This window comes from Perissodus microlepis, chromosome 14 (assembly GCF_051167445.1).
Source record: "Perissodus microlepis isolate ML-2025 ecotype Zambia chromosome 14, ASM5116744v1, whole genome shotgun sequence".
Classification (NCBI taxonomy): Eukaryota; Metazoa; Chordata; class Actinopteri; order Cichliformes; family Cichlidae; genus Perissodus; species Perissodus microlepis.
In genome coordinates this window covers 32,639,155-32,647,731 of record NC_140474.1, presented here as the reverse complement: position 1 = coordinate 32,647,731, position 8,577 = coordinate 32,639,155, and the positions used below count along the sequence as shown (strand labels likewise).

Genomic DNA, 8,577 nt, shown 5'->3' with positions numbered 1-8,577 from the left:
CTTTCAGAAATGCACATGATTATTTGCACCTAGCAGGGTGTTAATGCTATCCATCAAGTCTAACAGTCTGCGGTCTATGAACTAACCTCAGCTAACGCCAGCTAACAATGTTAGCTCGGTGGTAAGTAGCCTTCAATAATAGAAATAAATCACGCAGCAATAGTACATTCATGTAGCTGTAAAAAGCATGACAATATATCAAGTAATCCTAAGTATTCAGAATACGTTACTCTCATTGAGTAATGTAACGGAATACGTTACAAAATACATTTTGTGGCATGTATTCTGTAATCTGTAGTGGAATACATTTTAAAAGTAACCTTCCCAACACTGGCACTGTCTGTGATGAAAGGAAAGAGAAATAGATTTACTACTATGTTTTAATTTATGTCTATTTTTAAAATTTGGCAAGAAAATACTGCTTGCCTTGCTTGTCCTGACAGAACACCATTACTTCATACCAAAGTACTTTTGAGTGTAATATTTGAAATTTTCTCATTTGCTCATGCTTGACCTGGATTCTTTTTTTTTCTTGAAGCTCTTATTTGACATCCAGAGTGTTTATTTAGGTGAGTTGTAGGTGGATGTTTGCAGTGATATTAAAAAACAACATTACAATTACACAAGCTGCTGTTGCAGTGTAAGAATTTCATTGTTAGATCACAGTGAGTGCGAGGCTTTTAGGCATTTCAGGGTACTTGTGTCTGGTCTAAATCAGCTGACCCAATGATGCACAAGGTCAAATATTTACGATCACAAGCAAATGTAGCTACACAAATAGACCTCCATCTGACACCTACTTCTACTGACAACATGGGAACTGACAGGAGCAGAGGAGCAGAGTAGAGAAACATGCCCAAACATACAACCTGAAATCTGATGCTTGCTTTTTTACTAACATTCTGATTCCTTTCCAGCTTCATACGTAAACGCTACCTGATTTTACTATCATTTCTGTTCATGTTATGCTCAATTTACTTGGAATTTTCCAACTGTTAGTGGCTGAATGGAGCAAACAATTTCAGCTGTTGGAGTTTGGGATTTCACCCATTGAGGGACTGAAGCTATGCCTCAGATACCATCAAAATTTCTTAGCCGTACAGATTATGTAAAACTGGCTGAGGGAATTATTCAGCTTGAAAAGAAGACTGAGAGACTGAAAGATATACTTGAGAGGTTATTGATTCTGTTCTAGCGGCTGTACAAAATAATGAACAGTCACAGGCTAATGGCAATGCTAACACTATTGGGGAGTTACATTTTGCCCTTAAAGAATAGGCATCAAACAACCTATTTGTGATCTAACCACCATGATAAGATGAATGAGTCCAAGCAAGACCTGTGGCACTTGCAGAAACTGCTCCTGCTCTTCTCGATTATCCAAACTACTGGTACAGTGGTCCCTCGATTATCGTGGGAGTTATGTTCAAAAAATAACCCACGATAGGTGAAATCCGCAAAGTAGCCAGCTTTATGTTTTATAATCATTGTGGATGTTTTAAGGCTTTAAAACCCCTCACTAGACACTTTATACACTTTTCTTAGACAGGCATGAACATTTTCACACTTTTCTCTCTTGTTTAAACACTATCAAAGTTCAAACCTTCGTAGAAAAATAAGTCCAGTATTATAGAATGAAACCAAAGATCAAACTCTGTTTTCAGGTGGGAATAGAGCAGCTGTGAGAGAATTCAACATTAATGAATGAATGGTACGGAAGTAGAGGAAGCAAGAAGAATGAGTTGAGTAAAGTTTGACTTATCTGACTGTTTTCCCATTTGGAAAAGATATATATAAATCTTATAAAGTTTGTATCTGTCTTGTGTGAAACTTCTATGAAAAGCATACAAGAGTGAAAACAGATATAAGATCCCTTGAAAAATCGTATAAATGAAACTTGTTTGTTTTGGATACTTACTAAAACAATATATGAAAGTAATGAGAAAGTGGCCACTTTCATGAGTAAACCATATAAGCCTTATATGATTCACTATATGAAGTAGGTCACATCAAGTCTTTTATAAGTTTTTTCTATTTCTTTTCCATATGGGTTGTTTCACTTAATGCGCCTTAAAATCCGAAAAATATGGTAACTTCTACCTTCTTTTAGCATATCCAGAAGTCCAACTTTTTGAGTGACGGTTAGCATCTTCCTCTGCCTTCTGGGTGCTACTACAGGTGCCTTTGGTGTTGCAAAACATTTCATTGACATTGTTGTGTTTGTTGGGGAGCAAACTTACAAACATACAGTACAGCACTTCAGAGTTACACTGCTAGCGATCGATTTATGTAAATTTGACAAGCTGAACGCATTCTGTACTGTACAGGAGACACGACATGGAGGTGATTGATGGACAATGGTCTACAGCCAATCAGGACGCAGCACACAATGCGCTGTTAAAATTTTTTTTTAAAAAAGTCATGCAAAATTGCACCAAAAAAATCTGCAAAACAGCGAGGCGGCAAAAGGTGAACCGTGTTATAGCAAGGAACCACTGTACATCAGGCCTGGTCTGATGTTATGTTCACTATAAGGTGAGACCCAGAATGAAATCAAACAAGAGACTACTTGCAACCTGAAATCTCACTTAAGAACAGGTGCAATAGCATTAACCATGCATATCCCAGTGAAGTTATAAATACTGCTAATGAGTGTAGCAAAAGAAGTACTGCAAAACTTAAGGCAATTACTTAAAGTTATCAACAATATTTTATTTTGGTATTATTCTTTGTCTTTGCTGCATTTGGCACAGTTGATCATAGACAAACTGGAATAGTTTATGAAATTTCTGGCACTGTATTAAACTGTTTCGGATCATATTTACAAGATGGGGATTATCTTTTATCACTTTGTAATTATGAATTTAAATTTGAATCTGAAAATCTGAAGAAAACTTGCATGTGGAGTTCCTCTTCGATCCATGCTCTTATTTAACAAATACATGCTGCTTCTTGCTCAGATTATGGGATATTATAATATTTTATACCATATTTATGCCACAGAACTCAAACAAATCAGTGTCATGTCAGGATTATGGCCCCCTACATTCACTCAAATAATACACATCATCACATCATCTCATCAGTGAGATGATGTAACGTCATTACTGAGTGAAAAAAAATAATTATAATCTATGTCTATCTAAAAAGCATTATGCATAAATCCTTCAACCAGTCCAGAAATCTTAAAGTAAAATCAAGGAGGACTCTGACCTGAATTTTCACCACCACATAAAGAGAAGTTCAACATTAGCCTATTACAGTCTTTAAAATATGCAAAGATAAAACATCCAGGACTCTCAAGTCAATATGAACAGGCTTTCTATGTGATCCCAAAATTTGAGGAAGAAAAGCGAAGCAGCTTTTATTCTTTATTCTTTTAAACCTCAGACCAGTTAAATCTGTTACTCAGAGACTAAAACCGTATTATTTGAAGAAGCTTATCTATAAACCATGTCTGCAACCTCCTCTTAACCTTTGAATTGTTTTGGATAAGTTATTACGGGGCATGGTATAACAGTTTTCCCAGGACTGGATAGTCCCATGGATTTACTGCTGTTTTAGCATTCCTTTCACCAAGGTGTAGCAGATGATTGCATCTACAGTAAACACTAGCAGAAATGCATGGACAGGTGTGAACATGAGAAACAACTCTGCTGTTCTCCATGTTCACATATGGTATAAATGTTAGTAATTACAGGGCAGAGTAAAACTGTCTTTTTATAGAGTCATACGTTTCCTGCTGTTTTGACATTGATTTCACCAAGGTCATAGCGGAAGCAACCTGTGACGGCCACAACTACAGTAAACATTAGCATAGGAAAAAACTCTAGCTGTGTTTTTTCTTCCAATTGTTGTATTTGTATCATGATTTTTGCATGTTTTTAGAGAGAAAGAAACAAAATAGAACATGAGGTTACTTTTTTTTTTATTTTTCTTAGGATGGTCATTTCAAAACCTTCATGTTAGCCTGCTTTATCCTTTCCAGAATCAGGTTTGAGGTGTTTTTGGGATCACCAACTTACTCAAACATCTGATGATGTTTCAAGTTTCAAGTTATTTTTAAGTTTCAACCTTCTAGCTGTTAAGGCCAAATTTGAAAAACTTGAAGGTCTTTTTTTTTCATTGTTCCATCTACTTTGTGAAATGTAGCAGTACCCTTAAAACAGGCTAAAGAGGTTAAAAAATCATTAGGCAATAAATAAATAATCAGTAACCACAGTGTTCAAAACCTTCTCTGGTATTAACATCAGCACAAAAACTTTATAATGGAAGCTTCATGGCATGTGTGTCCATGGCATGGGCAGCAGCTCCTCTCGGTGATATGCTGTGCTTTTGCCTCATATTTTCCAGCATTTTTTTGTTAACCCTTTTTTTAACCAGGTGCTGGCCCATTGTACAAGCCTTCTTTGAATGACCATAACTGTGTTACCACAGAGACCAAATTGAAATGGTTTCAGAGCAAGGAGAAGATGGGCTGTATTGGGATATTTGATCTATCACAGGAGCAAAAAGCATTTACAAGGTACTGCTGTCTGAAGTTAAAAAAAAAATAAAAATAAAAAATCAGCTCCATGTAGATTTTGCTATGTGCACTTCAAATTACTGTAACTCTTCAACCATTTCAAATGGTTCCTGAAAGATGAGACGTATTTTGTAATTTTACAGTCAAAATACTATGTATAGACTGCCTGTATGATACGTGGGTGATAAAGAGTTAAAGAACATAACATATCACATGACATCTCAGGACAAAAACAAAAATTTACCTTAGTTAGTCCACCTCTTCAGTGAGGGCATTTTCTATTAGGGGAAAGACCCAAGACTCCCTGCAGAGATCTCTTGGCTGGCTTGGGAATGCCTTGGTGTCCCCGTCGATGAGCTGGAAGAGGTTGCTGGGGATGGTAAGATCTGGGTTTCTCTGCTTACTGTCGCCTCTGTGACCTGAGTCCCAGATATGCATCAGAAAGTGGATGGATGATGGAAACACAATCTTGTTTTAACAAAAGTGGTCCAGACAGAATAGACTCTAGTAGGCCAATTATTATTAATTGATAAAATCTTGTTGATATGTTTCTCATCTTGTCTCTAAAATGGATCCCGGGGATTTTAAGAGATAGACAGTGTGCAGATATGTTTGAAGTTCAACCTCCCTGCCATGCCACAGAACAACAAAACAACTGTTAATCCATGTCTATGACTTCCTCCAAAAACACTGCAATGCATTAGAAACACTGCATGCTATATCAGGAAACTATTAATTGTGAATCAACTCTGTTACCTGGTGGCGGTTTTGGAGAAAGTATGGTGATTTATTGCAGTAGATGTACAAGGCATCTGACGCAGACCTTGGAGTCATCTCTTTGTTGACAATAGTTTATTAGAACTTACGGCTTAAGGGACAAGTCTAAAGTTACACCTAAGTCTACAGTTCTCACTGAGCTTACATGAAACAAATGTTGAAGAACTTGTCACTCACTTATCTGAACAAGTAACAGGCTAGACTTATGATTTAGACAACATAACACAAGAGAAAAGTAAAAGGCTAAAGAAAGAAAACAGCAGTAAAGCAGAAGGAAGCTGTTTAGTGGGTAAAACCTGAGAATATTTGTCAGCAAATAAAGAAAGAAAGTGCCAAAAAACAAAGGTGATCACACACTCACAAAGAAATGAAAAGGTCAGAAGTAAGAAAAGCAGAAGAATTCAAGGGGGAAAAAGGTCAAAATTATACAGACTGCAAAGAAAAAGAGGCAATGGGTAACTGAGCTCCACAGCATGATGGTGGTGGTATGTGTGAGTCTGTGTATGTCAGCATGTTTTCCACCTTAATGAGAGTGTGGTTCAGTGAAGTGAGAAGACTGACTCCTCCCTCCGATCCCTCCTTATTAGACAGAGGAGAGAGAGGGGGAGCTGAAAACAGGAGACTGAGTGAGTAAAGAATAACAGCATAGAGGAGGAGTTCTAAGTATAGATACACACACACAAACACACACATATATATATTTGTGTGTATCTGTGTGTTTAGTTGATTTAATAAACTATCAATATTTGGTGTTGCTGTAAAGGCAAAATATTGCTAGTACTATGCTGTAATGATTTTCCCCCCATAAATAAGGTGAATTAAGGATGATTGGGACATGAGGTTGAAAGGGCGGTATATTAGAAAGGATTTATTTTCATCAAATGAGCGCTTGCCCACCCAAATCAAATTAATTGGGTGGGCAAGCTTTTACTGGTGTGATGTCTTGTTCAACTTATTATATTATACATACAGTATCTTAGCGATTAATGGATGATAAAATGGAAACTGGAACATGGAATATTTAAAATGGAATTTTTTTTTTTTTTTTAATTAACAAAATTTGATTAAAATGTCATTTATGAAATTACATCGTGATTCAAAATAATCGTGACTTTTCTTTGATAATCCTTGTTTATTAACACCCTCTCAAAAATACATTTGCAGAGTAAAGACAGGGACATTTTAGCCATAAGTGTCATGATCCTGGGCCATGTTGGCCCAGCATTCTTAGTTTTCGTGTGTTTTGTGTTTTGTTCTTTATTTATGCCCTGGTTTCTAGGTTGTTCTGTTAAGATGTTCCTTATTTGATTACCCCCTGTGTGCCCCTCTGTGTATCTGTGTATCTACCCTCGTTTCCCCTCCTTGTGTTTTATTCCATGTTTTCCCCAGCACGTTATGTCCGTGCTCTCCCCGTGGCCTATATTTGTATAGCGCTTTACTTAGTCCCTATGGACCTCAAAGCGCTTTACACTACATTCAGTCATCCACCCATTCACACACAGGTGATGGCAAGCTACATTGTAGCCTCAGCTGCCCACTGACAGAGGCAAAGCTGCGCCACCAGGCCCTCTGACCACCACCAGTAGATAACGGGTGAAGTGTCTTGCCCAAGGACACAACGACCGAGACTGTCCAAGCCGGAGCTCGAACTGGCAACCTTCCGATTACAAGGCAAACTCCCAACTCTTGAGCCATGATCACCCAGATCGCTCATCCTACCTGCACACAGCCGCAACCATGACAATAAGACAATTTAAATATGAAAGTCACTGTACATACAAAACATTTGAGATGAGATTGTCCCGTAGCAACGAGGACATTTGGCCTGTGTCATATATGGAATTTGGACAAAACTGTTATAACATAATATCCTGAGCTTAATGAAATGAAATATAGAAAATCTGAATTTTTTCCTGTCTTTTTTAACAATGCTAAGGCCTTGAAATGTCACAGAATTATTGGAATGACCCACATACAATGATAAACTGAAGAAAAATTTGCATTTGCTTTTAAAATAAATGCAACAAAGTTGTATTTCGATTTCCCACAAAATCACAACAGTAAGATGACGAGTTTAATGAGTGTTCGGTGAGTATTTGGTGAGTATTCTTATTTCCCATCAACCTAATGCTTAACAATCTGTCAGGGTCCTGGGTCTGGGCGGCCCAGGATCCCTGGGCAGTCATGGACTGGTGACATTATATGTATTTTTGGTGTTGCTGCTGCTCTTTCTCCGTGCTTGTGTGTGTATGAACACTGGTTTGCAGGCGCCTTCGGGCCTGGTGGGTGTGGCCCTGCTGGGGGACTGGCCACACCCGAAGCCACGCACCTGCTGCTGATCAGGCCTCGTTGGGGGAGCTACTTAAGAGAGTCTTGGAGCTCCCACCGGCGCGGGATCATTGCATGAGTCTCCACGTTAGTCATCCAGTTGAACTGAGTTAGTGCATGCCTGCCATTGTTTAGTGTCCTGACAGCTGCCGCTATTGTTTCCCGCAGGAGGAGCGTGGAAGGCCTGAAGAGCAGCGAGCACCGGGAGTGCAGACACGAGAGCAGAGAGCACCAGGAGGACACGACACGGGAGTCTGGGGAGAACACGGGGATTTATTGTTGTTTTGTACCACACTGTAAATAAACGCACTGTTCGCACACAGAGCACCGCGCCTGGGCCCTCCTTCCCTACACCCCCCCACGGTCTGCCATGGCAAACCGTGACACAATCAGGGACAACCAAAGGGCTGGATGTTGCCCAAGGTAGTTATCCTACCCTATTTATTTATTCTGTAGAAATGGAAAACTGACTCTTTTTGTAAAAGATATGAAAAGTTCTAGAGGCATCAAACTGTTTAATTATTATTAGAGTAAATAATTAGTTAGTTACATGGATTATGTAGGGGAAGGTTGGTGTTATCGCCAATGACAGCAGATCCCAGAGGTTTTTATTTTTAAAAAAAAGTTTTTACTCGAGTAAAAATACAGTTTCTGCTGTAAAAACGGTGAGTTTTAATGGTGGGGAATGAGGTACAAGGGGCAAGATGAAATTTATAGAAGATGATAATAAAATAAGATAATAATAATAATGATACATCAGATCATAGAACTACTACATAAAAAAAACCCTCTTTGAGGCCATAAGATAAAGTGAATTAAAATATCGCTATATCTGGAACGTCTTTTCATGTGTGAACTCTCTTCTTGACAGAAAGACAGATTGCAGCCCTTTATGAATTATAAACATTCAACCCCCTTACTATAGATGATCAAACCAACTTCACTGG

The 8,577-nt window shown here is 38.3% G+C and overlaps 1 long non-coding RNA gene across 1 annotated transcript; it reads left to right on the top strand.

Moving 5' to 3' along the window:
- Positions 1-7,659: 7,659 nt before the first annotated feature.
- On the top strand, positions 7,660-7,954 carry LOC146374252 (uncharacterized). Its single transcript, XR_014802147.1, has 2 exons — positions 7,660-7,717; positions 7,799-7,954. It is a non-coding gene; the product is annotated as an uncharacterized LOC146374252 (long non-coding RNA).
- Positions 7,955-8,577: the final 623 nt, after the last annotated feature.